This window comes from Corvus kubaryi, unplaced genomic scaffold (assembly GCF_017639235.1).
Source record: "Corvus kubaryi isolate FWS band 111438036 unplaced genomic scaffold, C.kubaryi_AGA036_p1.0 37394, whole genome shotgun sequence".
Lineage (NCBI taxonomy): Eukaryota > Metazoa > Chordata > Aves > Passeriformes > Corvidae > Corvus > Corvus kubaryi.
This window is the reverse complement of record NW_024581133.1, coordinates 16,540,773-16,560,227: the sequence shown is the minus strand read 5'-3', so window position 1 is coordinate 16,560,227 and position 19,455 is coordinate 16,540,773. Positions and strand designations below refer to the sequence as shown.

The 19,455-nt window shown below is 39.7% G+C and overlaps 1 protein-coding gene across 5 annotated transcripts in view; it reads right to left on the bottom strand.

Annotated features, from left to right (window-relative positions):
• The window catches only part of TLN2 (talin 2), a 145,872-nt gene that overhangs the window by 108,965 nt on the left and 17,452 nt on the right, over positions 1–19,455 (bottom strand). Inside the window, exon 3 of one of the 5 annotated variants that reach the window (XM_042039640.1) lies at positions 16,044–16,141. The exons of the other annotated variants lie outside the window; for them this stretch is intronic. The gene's annotated coding sequence lies outside the window, so the exon portion shown is untranslated. The remainder of the gene's footprint in view (positions 1–16,043; positions 16,142–19,455) is intronic. 5 annotated transcript variants of the gene reach the window in all.

Here is a 19,455-nt window from a genome sequence, read left to right as displayed (position 1 = left end):
TGAATCACAAATATACTAAATATCCAAAGTTCATGTCAGCACATAAATTTATGATGTATGGAGTAAGAAAATATTTTGAACTCAAACCAGAATGATACAAAACAAATTTAAATTCTTTTCTGTTAGCACACCAACAAACCTTTGATGGACCAGGCCAGTCTCCATTACAGAGAATCTAAAAACAAACAAACACTACCAGTCCTAGACCTCCTGAGAATCAAACCTGGTAACCAAACAAAATGCAACTACACTGAGATGTGAGGAGAAGTGATTCTGGGCCAACTCTATATACACACACACGTGCATACATGTTGTTACTTAGACGTGCAAGCACACACAGCCTTCTTGCAGAGCTCATCACGACCTTAGCTAGGTGTTCTCCACATTCCATCATATCAGCACACTCTGCATTTTCAACACAGTCAAGGAGAGAAGTTTCCAACAGGAGGAAGTCTATTGAATAGATACACCCCAAGGTACACCCCGAATTGAAAACCCCATCAGCATTTGGGAAAAGACACAACTTCAGAACACTAGAAAATGCGGAGAACATCCAATAAACCATTTCTGGGGGAAGTAAAGGCCAAGGCACTACTTGCTGATTTTCTTGTATGCTTGAAGCTCACGTTCCCAGTACCGTGACTTGGTATCAAGCCTCCTATATAGGATTCCAACATTAACCATGTGTTGGGGTTTTAGTTTAGTCTTAGTTTTTTCCTGTTAAAGGAATTTTCTCCCATATGCATGTTGCTAGGGGACAAATAGCTGTACTTAAGAAAGACAAAAAGGGGAGTGGGGCGGGCCTGGCTATTCCTTTGTCTACACCTGGGTGTGGGGGCAGTTCGCTCTGAGCGTCCGGAGAGAGAAGCTGCAGAGAAAGGAGCTGCTGCTTCTTTCTTTTTGGCCGTTCTTTCTTCCTGCTGGAAACAACGCCGGGACCCCAAAAGCCGCTTTCCCTGCCCTGCTGGAGGCCGGGCTGCGGCTGCCCTGCCCTGCTGCTGCTTCGAGCTTTCGCTACGCTGTAGCCCTGCTCGCCCTGCCTGCCTGGGCCTCCGTGGGGTTCTCCCATCTGGATACATCTCGCCTGCCACCCGGGATTTGCGTTCGTCCCTGCCGCTCCAGCCTGCCGTTCCAGCCTGCTGTTCCTGAGAGCCCGGGATCGGCTGCCCAGCGGTTTGTGAAGCCTTTGTTCCATCCCTCCCGGGATCCCAGGGCACCAGTGCCACGTGTTTCCCGAGCTCGCTCCGGAGCGCCCCCTGCAGCCGCGGGGGAACCATGGCACCTGCCCTGCTCACCGGGAGCCGCCAGCGCCCCTGCCGGCTGCGAGCGGAACTGCACCCGAGGGGAAAGGGCCTGACAGCCGAGAAGGCTGGGACTGGGTTTGTGTTTGCTGTTACTGCCAGAGTTGTTGTTGTTTTGTTTGACTGGTTATATACATATATATAGAGAGAGAGTAAAGAACTGTTATTCCTATTTCCCACATCTTTGCCTAAAGGCCCTTGATTTCAAAATATAATAACTTGGAGGGAAAAGGGGTTATATCTGCCACTTCAAGGGGGGCCTCTGCCTTCCTTAGCAGACACCTGTCTTTCAAAACCGAGACACCATGATTTCTAAACTACTTTCAATACACTTCCCTCTCCAAATAACAGCCATTTATGCGAGTGAAGACACATCAAATGGATGAAGAAGCTGAGTGTCTACCTCCTGCGTTTACTTCTTGAAGGAGGTACGTGTCTTTTGATGTGACTGTGGGAGGGGGAATTTAAAAGGCAGCTTTAATCATTATTACTTATTAGTGTTCCTCAGTGATTGAGAATTTAGTATGTTTACAGACCATACACATTCCTGCTGTTCACTCTACCAGAAATGCATAAAGCAGTTCCCTTTCTGCCTGATTTGCCTTGGAGGACACTAAGTTAACATTTCAGAAAGACACAGCACTTCTTTAACTATGCAGCTGCCAAATCAATTCTTTCTGATTAAAATATGCTTTGAATTTCACAAGATCTTCCCACAGACATAAATCTTTCAGTCCCAAGCACTTCCTGTCATTTTAATTACTTCCCTTCAAGTCCCCTAAAGAACAAAAATGATGCTTTACAGTGTTCACAGAGAAGATGAACAGCACTTACTGTTTCCTAGGGCAGAACACTGTCTGGAAGGGCTATTTAAGTGGGGGAAGAAGGAGAGGCAATGCTGGAAAACACATACTTAAGAAATATATGCTGTTAATACTCTTAATTGAAATCAAAAATATGAGAAGCTCAACCTCCTTCTCACTCCCCCCCTCCCAGTAAATGAAGGAGAGATGCCTTCTCTTGACAGACTGAGCTTTCCAAGCACATGTTTCTGGAATGAGACAGTGCCTGAGTTTTGTTGGAGAACATGAAATAATGCTTTTTAGGATGATTCCCCTACTTCTAGATATGTGGACATCTTAGGTCAAGGGGGTATAAATACTTATAAATATTTATATAAATATTTTACACTTATTCAATAGGTTAAGGAGCGAGCAAATCTCCATCACACTTGTGCACTGATATGGTCTTGAACCAAGTCAGACAATTGTGTACACACACTGTCAAATCCCAAGTAATGTCCTTTCCAATTACCCCCATGCCGGAGCTGCTTCCAGTTCAAATCTCCTGCCTCACTATGGTTCACCTTGAAGTTACCTCCTGTAAGCTTCCTCCACACACCAGCCCAGACTCCCATAATCTTTCTGTGAAAAAATTCTGTGAAGAAACTTAAATTAGGCGACCCTGAGGCAATTTGCTAAAGAGAAAGCATTGTTTGCTTTCAATGTTAACTAAGCTACTTAAAAACTGCAAAAAACTTCAAATACTCAATGATCTCAGTCACTCATAGCTGGTTTCTGTTGTTTAAGGTGATTGTAGACCTGCAACACTGCGGCTGCAGATGGAGACAATGCCCTTTACCTACCACTGAGAAGTGCAGTTACAATGGTTGCCCTATACAGCTGCAGGATTTCATGGTTTAAAAAAAACCCAAACCACCCCCCTCCCCCCCAAAACCAAAAAATGCCCCAACCAAATGCAAAAGAAACCAAAACACAACTACTCCACATTGTCAGCATGTCAGCAACACATCAAACTGCTTGTATGGAAGAATGAACTGACTTTTAACACTTTGAATAATAGAGATCCCAGAAACATATTTTCACTGATTTTCCATTCATTGTCCTGGAGTTGAAGCCAAGAAACCCAAGTAAATCAAGTAATTTTCCTATCTGGTCTTTTTGAAACACTGTAACATCAGTCTGCAGAGAATTAAGGCTTTAGAAAGGAAGAGGTAAAACATCGCATTCTTAGCTCCAGTTTGCATATTGCATCTCAGTATTTTCACAGTAACATACAGTTGATATCCAAAGTTAATCCCAAAAGTTTTTTTGTACAATCTCTGCCCAAGGGACTGATTCCCCTGCATTCAAAAATCACATCTGAAGTGTTTATTGCTTCCAGATTTTGAAAGGAGGAATTACTGTTATAACTCAGCTGAGCTGTCTTAACAGCTCTGCTAAAATCTCTCTGGTTTTCATCCCAAAGTCTCACTTCAGAAAAGACTTGTATTAATTTCCTGTGTATTAATATTCCAAGCATACAAAGCCCATATTCAACTTTTAGGCAGAAAAATACATTTAACAAGGAAGATGAAGGCAACCCAAAACTTACAGTGCAGGCTACTTGAAATAGGTAGGAACGTTTTGGGACCTTGAGTTACTGCATACAACACTCCCTGAACTTCTTCCCATTCTCTACCAAAAATCCAAACCACTACATTCAGAAATTGCACTAAAAGCAAAATTTGATAATCATGACCTGTGTCCAATTCTGCATTTAACGGCTTTATTGGATCAAGTTAGCACATAGGTGACAACTGACCTCAGTGTCGCAGACACGCGAATTATGTCACATGAGAAGAGCAACAGCCAACACAGGTCCACTGCAGTTAATGATAAGTGAAGCTGATGTGTAACATTCAGATCTGGAGGTCCAGTAATGCAACAGCACAGGCATAGCTTGAACGCAGCAATCAGAGAACAGGCACTAGTCAGAGATGCAAAAAAGTCAGAAACTTCTGCCCAGAGAGCTTTTGCTGTGAGAAGGCACGGATCTTAAAATCAAAATACAAGAGTCTACAAGTGATTGTTAAATGCAACAAATGAAATACCTGCTCAGTAACACTCATTTTGGTCACAGATCACAGGAGTGTATGAACCAACATTAAGTAAATGATTAGCACGACGTTATACATAAGCCACTTTGGATGAACAGAGCAAGTGAGCAAGTCCATTAAAACGGGTAAAATAATGCAACTGTCCTTTGGTAGGTAGCATTTAACAGGTCAACAGGCCAAGTGACAATATCTGAATTCAACTTGCATCTTTATTGCCCTGTTTCTAAACCTGCGGTTTAGATATTAAATGGGTTTTATCATAACTTTTAAGTAATCCTCTTCATGCTTTGATACATTCCATTTCTGTCATAGTGCACTCTGGAAGCAAAGCTTCTGACTTGTGTGAAAATTCAGAGCAGCCCAACTCAGAGCTGTTTTCTGGATTGACTTTCACTCCAGCTGCTCTCATGAATGATTAACACTCAAGTCTCCTATAACTATGTGTTACTGGCTCCTTGGACAGCACTTAGCTGTATGAGCAGATGGACAACAAGCTTTTGGAAGCAATTCTGCCAAGAATGTCCGAGACAAACGCTCTTTTTGGACTGGCATGGGGAGCAGCATGTGGGAAGAACCACACTTCTGGTTGACCTATTTGTCACTTGGCATGTTGCCCTGAACTTGCAACTGGCAAATATTTACAGAGGTAACCTTTTTCTTGGTGAGAAAGTGACAAGGGACACATCAGTCTGAAGGCATGGAAGATGACAAATCAAGTCTTGTATTTAGAAGTACCACTCTAGGATCAAACAGAAGACTAAATGCAACATGACATTAGTGTAGCTTCAAGAAACACACACAACAGGCACAGGAACAAAGTTTTAGCAATGTAAAATACTCAGTTCCACAGTATTAAATTCTTCTGAAATACTTCTAAATTGCTGGAAGAGGGGAGGTTCCCTCTCAGGGAAAAGACCAAGGATACAGTATCTTAAATCTGAAGAAATCTCCACAATTGCCTAGAACTCAGCCAGTGCATTTGAGAAAGGCTCATCTATTCTGGCACTGTTTCTACCTCCTTGTATCTTTGCACAGACATCTGTGAAGGTGGAGAGTATTAGCCTCTGATTGTGTAAGTCCATAAGGGCATGGACCCAGAAACGAAGACTTAAAAAAATTCAGGTGACAGAAAAGATTTTTCCACAACCAGATGGTTGGGGAAGTAAAAAAACTTTACGATGGACAGTTTATGTCTCTGAGCTTTTATGCCTTCTGCCCAAAGGACACACATGCTTGAAGTGACTGAATTATTTCAATTAAAATAATGATACTGAAATTCTAGTCACAGGGAAAGCAGGGAAAAAGAGATGGGGAAAAAACAAAAGTGAACGTTTTTTTCTTTCTTTCTTCAATGATTTTCCCTAGACATATAGATATGTATAATGTTAACAATCCTAACCTATTTGTAGCACAGGCAGCAGAGAGAACATTCAACAAATGGTAAGACAAAAAAAGTTATCTGGTAATACTGACACATGAAACAAGAGTTGAGAGGAAATGCCTCTGTACAAAGGAAGTGTGTATAAGGCTGCTGTACAACTACCACAGAGTAGACTTTTAAAACAACAAAATCAAAATTTACAACAAAATCAAGGCAACATAAAAAGCATAAACTAATAGCTGTATCTGCAGGGAAACATCTGAAGAACCTTCTGCCTTGAAATCTGTGGTTCAGTTGAACTGACAGGTAATTGCTGCACAAAACCTTCAGAGAAATCAGGCTTTGGGGAAGAAAGGGACACCTAGCCATGCTCACCTGCCCAATGGTTACAATTCTGAGACAATAAAAGATATTCTTAAGAATTTCAGAGATGGAAGTAGCTGCAAAGAGGGCCAGTGTAAAAACAACCAGGACCTTGGCAATTTGGGGGGTTGTCACCACAATGGAGCCAAATGCACCCTCACAAAAACACAGTAGCTTTCTTCAAGGTCATGGAGTGGTTTGTAATTCTCCCAGAGAGTTCTGTGCCCTCTACTTGAAGCCAAGTTTCTCTGAGGTTTTCATCTTCAAGTTGCAAAGGAGGTTTTTTCCCTTTAACTTTCATTTCCAGCAGCAATTGCTCCACAATAGCTTTCCAATTCCCCCCACCAGGCACTCCTTTGAAACAACCAAGTTTCAGGACATTTTCCAAGGCATCTCTCATTCTCCACAGGGATTTACAAGCACTCCCAGCTTTCCCGCTGGTCCAAAAAACAAGCAGTTGTTTCTGTCACGTGGTCCATTTTCACTATTTTCATGAGTGCATTCACCCCTCTGAGGACTGGAGTAAGCTGTCAGCCTTTAAAAGTGACAATTACAGCAGAGATGCCAAGGCCCTAAACTACCCTTTGAAGACACCATATGTGCAACCAAGCAATTCTCCCTACTGCACAATACAGCTGAACGCTAGAAGTGACACCAGTAAAAACGTAGGAAGTTACATTGTACCTCCATGTCTTCCTCTGTGGCTGCAAAAGCCCTGCTTTAATCACTTGTCCAGAACAAACTTCCACTGTAATTCCAGGGCTTTATTTCACAGAAGGCATTGTACACAGCAATATGAGCTTGAGAATGAGAAGACATTGTCAACAAGCAAAGCACGTTTCAGCCACATGGTCAAATTCCAGCTGTGACCTTTTTCCAATACACTGCAGTGGGGTGATATGAGCTAACACAATACTTGAATTTAGCCCAGAGGAAAAAAAATCCATGTTTCTGTGATTATGAACTATGAAATCTAAATTTTCAAATGTCCCTCCTCCAAATTAAATATGCACAGAGTTTCTGGAAAGGCAAAAGCTCCTGCAAAGTGGAGGAGCTTACAGTCAATGAAGCAAAGCTCACTGATCCTTTCCTAGCATTCTCAAAGAGAAAACACAGTACTTTCAAACAATATGAACAACCAGTAAGCAAAAGAAGCAACTGATTTACATCAGGCTCTCCGTATGGAGAGGTTTCCAAATCTGACACCTGTTTACTACTTGCAGTTGTCCTCAGTCAGTGAAATCTAATTTTTAAAATGTTCTTAGCAATATTTTAACTGTTTATCTTCATCATTTCTAGCCTACCTGGTAAACAACCTTGACTACAAATAGCTTTATTCAAAATTATTTACTTATTGAGTGGAAGATCAAAACCAACTTACACGTGTCATAAGAGGAAGCTGGCATCCTATTCCCTTCCTATTTGCTGCCTCACAGAGTTGACATCATTTCTCATGTCTGCCCACAATTTCTTATAGACTGTAACTTGACTAGAACTATCTAGAAAGAGGCCTGACAGCCAAGTCCATTTTTGGAACATTAGTTTGCAACCAACGTATCTGAGAGCATCTGCAATGCAGAAAAATCCAATCAAGTGCAGAGCTTGCTGTCCCACCACTGAAGGTCATTTATGCTCCCGATGTGCTCCCACAGGCTTCATCTGTAAAACACAGTTTGCAAAGCAGCCTCTTTCTGGCTGTGTCTCTCCTCACTACCTGTAATGTGCTCAGTCAGGAGAATCCTACATGAAAACTGCTATGGTTTAAAAACTGAGCAAAATTCAGCTATGTTAGGTAATTTTCTTACCTCTGGAAGGCAACACCAGTTCAACTGCAGAAAGTTAATAGCTAAAACTTCAACAAAGAACAGAGGCCGAACACCAGTGTCTTTCATTTCAGCATTTATGTACTATAAAATGCATGAAATTCAATTGCAACCACTCAGGCTTCTTATGTCATTATTCCTACTCTATGCCACATTTCTTATGACAAGACAAAATTTAACTGCTTCAATAGCATGTAAAATTTCATGCAATAATTATACAGAAATCTTCACCAACCATGCATTTTTCCATTAACAGTCTATTAACACATTCCACTATGGATGCTTCAGTATAATTTCAACCATTTCTGCCATCAAATGGAATAGATTGTTTTTTCATCTTGTGTGTCTAATGGCATTACATGACAATTATGACAGCCTACAACTTACACTGTGACACTTTGTTACTTAAGCAAATCCATAGTCCCCACAAACTAAACATTACCATTTAGCCTAAATTGATTTCCTTCACATTAACTTCATCATACCAGCTCTTACACCCCTAACAGTACCTCAGAAAAATGTACAAATAAATTCAAATTAAATTACACTACCACACGAAAAATAACTGTTTACATGGCATGGCAATTAAAAAATATCAAAGCCCTCCTTATTTTCAAAAACTGGATTCTGAATGCTGGACTCCTGGGCTCTGCTCTAAGGATATATTTAGCTGCTGATATACTGCTGTCATCTCAAATTACACTATTTAAGTCTAAAAGGCAATGCATGTGTTCAAGAGAACCGTTAAGAGTAAACATGAAAGTCCCAATGGAAAGTTCCTGTGGACTAGGTTAAGCCTTATAGAGATAAATAATCAGGCATTACAAGGGAGAATTTAGACATCTTGTTTGTCACACTTTTTAGCCTTCAAAGGTGCCTGTACTTATTCCTCAGTTGAAGATGGGAAGAGATTATTTGCTCTCCCTATTAGTGGAGAAAACCCTTTCCCCATCAGATTGAGACGTAAATAGGGCCACCACACTCTCAATAAGGCCCAGATCACAGCTAAGCCCCGTGGTTTCCAAGCCCTTTACCCTTGAAAGGGCAACCAACCACACAAACCACAAAAGGAAGAGGACCAGAACTGAGTATTTCATTTGTATAGCCAAGCTATGAAATCCTTCACAGCCTTTCACAACTGCTCAATAGCTTGAGATTGCTTCAGCTGCCTCTGTTCTCTGGATATGGAGAGGAATAACAGTGCCCTTTCCAAAGCAAATATACAGCCTTTAAAAGGACCAGTAATGACCGCGCAACCTGAAGACCAGAGGGTAGAAAACAGCAGGCTGAAGGGGAAGATAAAGAGAAGGGTTTGGCAGCAATTCCTCCTTCCATATAGTGCTTATGAAAAAACAGTCTGTGGCATTCACATTTGATAAGAAGCTTGAGACGCACAGCCGCAGGAAGCTGAACACCTGGGAAACCACCATTTGTGGCTCTCCAAAACAATTGCCTTATGCAAGTCAATCCACTGCAGAACTACAGCTTTTGCTGCCTTATCACCAGAGCCCCTGTCCAGTTCTTTAGTATTAAAGTCACCCATTTGCTGACCCATGCACAGAGCTCAGATTTTCATTTAAAAACTGCAGCTTCACTTGGATGCAATGGGAAGAAATACAGCCCCTCACTTGTACCTAAATGAATGTTAGCAGTATTAAGCAGATCATGTGTTTAACTCCTAACCGAAAAACTGACCTCAATCACATGCATGACACCTTTAATTACTACCAACTCTAAGTAACAATTGAAAAAATTACACTGGATATAGGAAATAATTTACAATATTTGAAAATGGAAAAGAGAAAAAAATTACTTCAAGTAACAAAAAATGACAGTTGTCATATTAAGGAAGCTTGACCTTTCTGACGTTGTTCCCTTAGGAGACTTCTGCAGCAAGCAGGCAAAAAACCAAGTCAGGAAATTCAGGCTGCAGAAAAGAGAAAGCTGACAGCATGCAGGTGATGAACAAATTAAGTGTACTAAACACGGATGCAAAAGTGGACACTGAAGGCAACAGCCAGGACCACATCAGTTGCAGTGGTTTGTAGAAGAAGAGGTTGCAGAGGCAGCTGCAACATTAAAAGAATTAAAGTATCAAATGAAGACTTGGGACACCCCAGCAACTCTCCTTCCAGTTAACTCAAGTTTATCTCAAAATTCTTGTTCAAAGATGATCCAAGTATGGACTTCAGCAGTTAAAGAATTTTACAGCAGAGCAACAACTGCAATGAAGATGCAGGGTTTGTTTTGGTTTTTTTCCTCTGCATAAGTGGAAAGATGGCTGAACTCCTGTTAAACTAAACAGAAGCTGACAATAATGAGATCAAGATTCAGATATAACTTGACAGTGACAAATCTGTACTGACAAGTTTGCAGACACCTTTCTTTTAACCACATTCCCTGGAGGAAGAGAGAGTCTGAGTAAAATCCCCAGATGGTTTGAAAGAGTCAAAGGGAACAGTTGAAAACCAAGGGGCCGCCTCTCATCAAATGTAAACAGAGTGAATGTAAATCCTACTGAGTTTTCTATCTGGTGAAGACTGAATTAGATCCCTCAGTGCTTCTAATACGGAAGAAAAGCTGCAGATACTTATTTCTTCCTACTTTTCCTCATTCAGCTCAACCACTGACAGTCAAGCACCAGTGCTGCACCTTCAGTCCAACAGATTTTTACAGTTTCAATTTCACACACTGTACATCACCACTAACATTATAACATTAGTTATCCTGAAAGTAGTCCAAGTGTAACATCAAAGCTCAAGTCATAGAAACACTGGGAGAAGTGCTACAGTCAGTGAAATTTGATTACAGAATTTTTACACAATCAATGTAAAATTCACTTGTCAGAAATCATATATATTGGGTTTCCATGGCACTAATACATCTTTGATTTTTTTTTATTTACTTCCCTGACCAACTTCTAAATGAGCATGTGTTACCCTGCTGACACCACTCACAGGAACTTCAAATCATTTGACCCAGTTGAAGACAACAGCAGCATAATTTGAAGCACTTTACTTCACAGAAAAAACACTTAAATGCCTAAGAGAGTACCGTAGCCTGTATTGCCATTTCCCATGGAATCCATATATAATTTGAGTTAACTCGCTCTGATCTCCTGCTGAAGTTCTAAGATGCCTTTATCCTATCCCATGGATGGAGACGTGTGCTAACAGCCACGCAATAGAAACCCTGAAGACAGGGCATATGGCACACAGAACAAGGAAATGTGTGGCCATGAGGAAGTTATAGCAAGCTCTTCACTGTGTTCTGTATTGAAGGATATTTCCCAGAGAAATTCAGTTTAGAGTAGTGACCATTTGCTTCTCTTCAACCTGTAATTCAACAGGCTTTGGGGCCTATTGCTCCACAGATTTTTTGGTCCCACACTCCAAGTGAGTCATAACATCATCACTGTATCACCCATTCACCTTTCCCTAGTAAACCAACACTTCTTTTAGTGTTGTCACCTAGAAGAGATCTCCTCAGTTCCCAAGCAGAAGTAGGACAAAAGGAACTTTGCTTCAGATATTCTGGCAAGAGTATCACAGAAGAAAGACAAACAGGATGCCAGTGTACATCCCAGGGATGAATGCACCTTCTGTAACTGGCCCCTCTTGGGTCCAGATACGCAATTAAAATTCAGTCTGGTATTTTATAACCCGCCTCAAAATGAGAGATATCTGATCACTTAGTGAAAGTGAAATAATTCAACTAAACTCATCACAGAACACCTGCACACAATTGCTTAACAGGAGACTTTCTTTGTTTTGCATAATTCCTTATTAAACTGCATACTGGATTTTTGAGGTGGTAGCATTTTTAAATCCCAACTGCAAAATCAAATTAAGATTCCAAATAAACAAAACCAACCTATTGCTCAATTTACACTGAGCTTTCCTGCAAGAACCTTGTAAAAGTATATACTAGCTTGTTTACCCAGACAGGGAAAGCATTTTTTGATCACCAACAACATCCATGGCTACAATGCAGAGTCTGTTCTAGGTTTAGCGTTTTCTAAAAGTTTCCCAAAACCTTTTAAGGATCTGATCACAGCAGCTGTTTATAAAGGTCCCATCCATCAAAGAACAGTTGCAGAAATATGGAAAAAATCCTAAGCTACAGAGCAAGTTTCCACAGCTTTTGCCCTCTTGAGCTGCTGCCTCACACACAAAGCAACACATCACTGACCTTGCAGAAGGCTGAGAACCCAGTTCTGGGACAGCAATCAAAGCTGCAGGTGATAAAGGCGGCAAAACAGCTCCTGCTCCAGAGCTCTTTTACACATGGCAAAGTTTGTTCTGTAAGCTAAAAGGGAATATGCATAAGGCACTCCCATTTCTTGAAAAATCTTTGAAGTCCTGAGTACTAAAACTCCACTACTATGTTCTTTATCTTACATTATTTCAGGTAGAAGCTTTTTTTCTATGTTGAGCACTTAAACTCAAGAAAGAACAACTTTAATGCTATTCCTATCTCTTATCTAAATAAGATCTTTCTTTAAAGGATCCTTGATGAAAAGGACTCTGCAAATCATAAATGTGTGTAATTCCTTTCAACTATTTCAAATATCAGTCAATGTCCACCTGAATACTGCAAGCTGTTCAAAGTTTCCTTCTATTAGCTGCATTTCTAATTCCTATACACCTCAAATTTCAGGAAAAGAACTATATTGTAATGATAGTATAAGCACTAACAATATAAAACCGGATTTTTCACTCTATACTATATATCATGATTTGTTACTATAGTCCCAGCATACTTGCTGGCTCCTCAGACTTTTGGATTCTATTATTTTATTGCCCCTAAAATGTTTGAGCTTTCCTTCTGTCTCCCCTTAGTTGTTAAATGCACCTTGTCCATTTATTTAACTTGGTCAAAGCAGATATTTTTAAGCTCAATATTTCTTTATACATTTTCAAAAGATAACTAACTTCTCATACATTGATATATGAAGATAGCAGCTTCTGACACATCCTGAAATTAACTGGCCAGAACTGCTTATCTATTTATTTGAAGTATGGAAAGCACATACAAGGAAAAAATATTTGGTAGAATGGAATATTTAAACTGCAATTCTCTTAGTCTGTTTCCTGAAAGGTAGGAAAGAGTGTTTCTCTATAAGCCAGATCTCAGAAAACATCAGAAAATTCTTCAGATATAACAGAGTTGACTGATAAGATATGCCCGGATTACCAAGTATCACTTAAGTTCAACATAATTTTCAAAGTCATATAAACTGGACTGTTTTCCTTTAAGAACAATGCACAAAAAATCTAAGGGAGAAAAAGCAGAGAGATAGACAACTCTGAAGTAACAGAGTAATAGGAATAGGAATAAGAATTCTGCTAAAATGTGGACAGGTGCAAAAGGCCCTCCTACTTTCTAGAAGGTTCAGAGAATGTGAACCAGTGTGCACAGAGTTTAGTTAAAATGCACACCACTTTATACATGATGTAACTGTAACTTTTTTAAAACTAAAACAAGAATAATGCCTTAGCTTTAACTTCAGGACAAATATTTCAAGGCCTATTCCAAGGGGTCTTTCCCTACTGCCAGAAAAGGCAAAGGAACACCCCTTTAGCTTTACAGTCAGTACCAACTTCTTACAAGCTTTACATTTCCTCAAATATGAATTGACACAACTTTGTAAAACTCATAGTATTGAAGTCTTCTTTATTATGCTGTTTAAAGTGGCTCTGCATCTTAGACTACGTTATTTTGTGAGCAGTTCTTTCTTACAAAAAGAACCTTTAGAATCATCTTTGAACTATGAGCCCCATCAGCACAAAAATATTAAACCAAAAGTTGCACATTTTGCAGTCATACCATCCAGTCACCAACCCTATTTGCAACAAACTGTGCTTGGCAGCAGGACACAAATACATAACCTCAGGCTGTAGTAGGTTTTTGAAGAAGCTAACAACAACATACTGGCAAACTTCCTGGAACTCAATCTGAACAGAAGTCAAGGACACTTGGGCAACACTGCGGGGTTGGTGACACAGCACCAGCCCTACCTATAACAAAGAATGTTTTAGTTGCAACTTCAGTGTTGCCTAAGATCAGCCCTGGCAAGCCAAAAAGCCAAGTAAGTTGGGAAGCTCTGCCTGAACAGTAACTTTATTGTTGGACTAACAGTGTACTGGAGATTGGCTACTTTTGCGTATGTCAGGCTGAACATTTCCCCCTCTGTAGGAGAGGCCATTTTATTACTCTTTCATCCTCCTTAAAAGCTAGCATATAATTAAGCCTATTTAAATAAATTAACCTAGGAGCTTTTAAGAGTTACTCTACATATATACACAGTGAGATAAGGAAAGAAAACAAACAAAGCAAGTACAAGAGTTTTTTTTCTTCAGTGTTTTCAAATCTGGAATGGAAGAGGCAAACCTTCTTTGCAATAGCTGTGTGAGCATTGATGTATATACGTACAAGCAGCCCAAATATGAGATAAGTATCAGCAGGGCAGTAAGCAGCTGATGCAATCTTCAGGAGTGGAAATTCCAGATAAGTCTGAGTGTTTGCACTTCAAAATCAAGCCAGTATCAAACTCAAGTTAGTATTCAGACAATTAAATACAACTGATACTGCGAATCAACTGTATTGACAGAAGAAAGTCATGCAAGTGAAGACAGGAATGGCAGTGGGAGAAGAAAATGAATTTTATTTACACTCGAATGTTCTTGCGCTCAAAAATGGCCTCAAACAGAACACTGGGGAAGCTAAGTTACCATGCCACTCTTCATTAAAAAAGAAAAAAACCCCAAAACAAATTAAAAAGTCAAAATGCTTGTCACATGATGAAGAAACCTTCATTTTCAGAGCAAGATAACTGATGAAGACATCAATAGATTCCCTCAAAGGGAGATGTGCAGTTTCCCATCACATTTGAATCACATTTTGACTGAAGTGTTTTCATGTTTCTGCCTCCTCTCATAGTAAATTGAGGCAATGATAAAATAATCTAGTATTTCCCATTTCTGAACTACGACAGTATGAAATGCTGGCAACAAAACCAGTTTTATTTCAGGTGTTTCTCTAGAACCCAGTTATTGCAGCATGACAGATGTTTGGAATACTATGCAGTGTATATTACGGCACTCTCAGTAAGGAGAACCTAATGAATTGCTCCAAAAAAAACCCAGACTTTTTTCTTTTTCATTGTTTTTGCTGTAACACTTATTTCAGTAACCATTCTCTTCATTTTCCATTCCTCTGCAGATTATACCATTTCCTCCAGAGTAGTTGTTCAAGTATGATATTCCTAGTCTTATCCACAACTTTGCAACAGCAAAACAAAGCACAAAGCAGCAAAGGCACCCAAAGGCTGCTGATTAGGGACCCAGTCTCAGTGGTCTGAAATAAGAGGTGGAGTGATACATTCAGCTGTTCCTCATAGAAAACACACATTGGTGATTACAAGTTTGCATGTGCCTAAACCAGAAAGGCCTTTTAGCACACCTGCTAAAGCTCCAGCTATAGAGGTGTCCAAGAGGAGAACCAGAAAAGAAAAAGGCAACAGAACTCACTAAGCATGAGATCAGCGAGGAAATCAAGTCAGCTGCTACAGCTACTGTGCTTCAGTTCCTGAAGCCAGCTCAGACATCTGGGCAGAAATAAGAGTCTCTCAACAGAAATGCCACCTAACAAGACACTCCCTGTGCATTTAGAAGGAATGCTGCTCGGATGACAAGACTTGTTTCCAAACTAAGCAACTGTAAAAAAATATACTACAACATAAATCTTTCTATGTATTTACCATGTACCAGTATACAAATATCATGTGAATAATTCACATGCCAAGAACACTGAGATGAGGTGAAACAACACATACACATGCTGTCCTGTCAAAGACAAAGGCTCCTCGTAGCAAACTGCAGACTGTCAAATTAAATCTGATCATATTTAGTAGTGCTCCTCCTCCTGCTGATACAATTTTGTAGGTTATGCAGTCACATATTTTCCCTAAGATGTTAAGACTCTAAAGAAGATAGATACATTAAGAGAATTTTCTGCTCTTTTTTACATTTAATATTTTAAGGGATGCAGACGTAAAATACAGTTCTAAGACAGCAGTGCCTAAACTCTGATTACTGATCAGCTGCATATACTAACCACTAAAGGCTAAATATAAAATAAATGCTGGCACTGGCCACTTGTTTTGCCAGGTTTCTTAAAGCACACACAATATTACTCTGACTGGTGCTACCTGGCTTTGAGGTACGTAAAGCATGAAATGCCAGTAAAATATTCCCCCATACCCTTGTACTTACTGGTTCCTTCCTGCCAATCTGGGAACGCTGAATAAGGAACAGGTCTACAGGACAGTCTAGCAGCAAGCAAGACTTCAATGTTAACTCACATCAGAGTACTGTTGTGGGGAAACATGTAACGAGAAAAACACTTTGAATACTTTACCTAAGCTAAGAGGTTCATGAAAGAAACAGCATGTTATGACACTGCTTTTCAAAATAACAGACACACCAAGCTCAGTAACAGAAAAACCCAAACAACTTGACTTGTGGCAGCAAAGCAACCACATTTCAGTCCCTCAGAGCAAAGTTAATAACAAACCAGGGCAGCTCAAATTGCAGAACTAAGCTGGAATGACCTGACAGCAGCAACTGCTGTCCAAACAGACATGAGCTATGGCAAACCTGCAGCATTTGATCAATGCTTCCAAGAAAGCTCATATTAGAGATGTGTGGAGAAGAACATAACACTTGATAGATAATTTTAAGATTTGCAGTGTCACTATTTCTAACACCCAACACTTGTTTGTAGACAAGGTATCTCAATTTTCAAGATATCTGTGATAAAACACTACAGCCAATTAGTGTCACTTCAAGCAGTGACTCTTCTAATTGTTTGTGAATCCACTTTCTCTTTAAACGCCAAAGTCATTCATCCTCACTGTCAAAAACTACAGTAGTTTTGCCAAATCATGCAATTTGTCTCATGCTGTCAAAAACTACAGTAGTTTTGCCAAATCATAGCCAAGTTTTACGTATGTCTAAAAATCCCATATTTTATTCTCATGCAACTCATCAATTCAGCATTGACATATTTGGGCTAAACTTCACACAGCAAACTAAGCAAAGAAATTACACTAGAGCCAGTAAAGGAGTAAACATCGCAATCAAAAAAAAAAAAAAAAGATTTTTGGTCTACATGAGTGTTAGAACATTGGTGCTAAAATGTTAATTTGAGAAGAAATGCACCTGCTACAGCTACAGTGCTTTTTCATGGACTTATCTCCCTTTCAAATCACTAAAATTGACATTACGAAAGTATAACAAATCTTTCTTATTTAATACTAGCCCTTGAAACTTTCAACATGCTCACAAAGTTAAAAGAATTACAATGTTTAAACAGAACTTAGCAGCTGCTGATGGTGTTATCCAGTGACGCAAACACAAAAGCAACCCTACATATGCATGCAGATACAGAAAATACACAGAATAGCCTCTACTCCTGACTGGTTTCATTACTCCCAACCTCAGTAATGAACATGCCACTACAGTATGTTGTTAGAGGTTCCAAGCATTAATTTACAAGTGCTTAACTTTTCACAAAAAATAATTATCTAGGAAATGAAGTCATTTGTTGGTCTTGAAACTACAGCAGCCGTCATTGCCATTCACTTTAGCACTGTTGCTCTTCTAGGCAGTAGAGCTGCATGTTTCAAAAGACATCAGATATTCCCTGCATGAGCACCTGCCCTCCTGCCTTCCAAATGCAGAGGGGAATAAAAATTCACGGTTCTACACCTACTGAGGGTAACGCACAAAACTTAAAGTAATGTAAAATATTAGCTTTTTTCCCTTTGATTTGAAGAAAATTAAGTGTATCAATAGCTTTCCTTCAGTTTTAAGGCTCAGTAGAAAGAAGTATTTCATAAACACATACAAGTTACTTTAAGTCATTTAATCTCAAGAGTTTACAGATATGGGCAATGCTAATTTTATTTAAGAAAACTGAACTGAACCATGCCAGAAATAATTGGGGATTCAAAACACACCTACACTGTAACCTATTCTTAGGTAACTGTCTTACCTAAAGTCCTTACTGGAATGCTCCTGTGCCTGCTGTCACCAGCAACCTCACTTCATTTAAGTACTGCTGTCAGAGATATTCGTGAAATAGTACCTCAAACATCAAATGCCAGGTTGCATTCTGAGGTCTCAGCACTGCAACAGTAAGACTTCAGCAATCCACTGGATGGGAGCTTTGGAGAACACAACACGGCCAGCACTGCTGTAGCATTGGGTGAATTCATTGCACTCTTGAGGAATTTTCACAAGATTAGCTGTTCCCAAAATGGGAAACTATGATCTCTGTATTGTTAAGATACAGAATGCAGTATTATGCTACAAAATTCCACAAAGAATACTCAGAGATGCCTTCTCCTGTGTATGCAGTGCCCATTACAGACCAGGGAACAATAAGGACTTGTAGTCAATCTTCAGTCCAATATCAGCAGCAGGCTGTATAAACAGTGCAGAATTATGATTCTTTTCTATGACATCTGGGTTGAATTAAAAGATGCTTTAGTTTGTGCATGTCCAAGTCCTTGCAGTGTTGAGTAAAAACGACTGCTCAGACCCCGCTTTCAAACGGTTATGTAGTCAGAGCAAGAATACATTGCCAAGGTACTGAATATCAATAAGCTGGTCACTCAAAAATCATTAGAGCCATCTCAGATGGAGAACACAAAACTGATTTCATTTCCATGTAGTTCAGCTAGTTAATCACATTTCATACATCTTCCCAGACTGATATTTATACAGATATTCTGGTCTTTTGCTGCTTGCTTCAAAAACAAAAATATAAGAAATAGCTGATAGTGGTTACTTCTAAATTGGATACTCTAAATTACCCCAAAATTATTCTTCTCTCAAGAGATAGTTAATGTTCTGTCAAGAGAATGATACTTTACTAATGGGCACACATTCCACAAACATCTTTAGTTTCATACAGGATGAAATATACAATTTATGTATGGTCCATGTAAACGATGGCCTTGGCTGCAACGGAATAGCTCTGCAAAGGGAAGCAGAGGAAGTTGAGCAGCTTCCTTCAAGTACTGAAGACCACTGCTGAGCACCAAAAAAACCCACAACTGTACCTGTTTCTTAATCTCAACAAATGAAAAGTACAATCACCACTTGTAACCTACTTGTGTCAATCCCAGGGAAACTGAACCAGACAAATCTGGTTTTAGTTTGTCTGACATAAGCAAAAGGATGGAAAAGGATTGACAGGAGCCTATGACAGATGATGTTTCACAAGGTAATTCTACCTTCTCCCACAGTTTTGTTGTCTTGTTTTGGGAAATGACATAAAACTACTACTTATGTCAAATCAGTTTCACTAGCACTTGAAGTCAAAGGCCAAGCCTGCCTTGATTCTCCCTTCAAAACTAGGTTATAGGGATGTACAAAATAATGGTGTATCACTAATTCTGCCCTGCCATCCACCTAACAGATACAGAGCTTTTTACTCTGCATTACAGGAGTTGCTTTTTCATACAATCCACCAGAAACCTTTGAATTAGGAATCCTACTGTCCAGTGGCACTATTTGCAAGATCAAGTACCAATCATATGATCACATTTTAAATGATCAAATGCTTCCTCCCAACACATTCACACTTAATGAATTGCAAAGTTGAAGATATAAACAG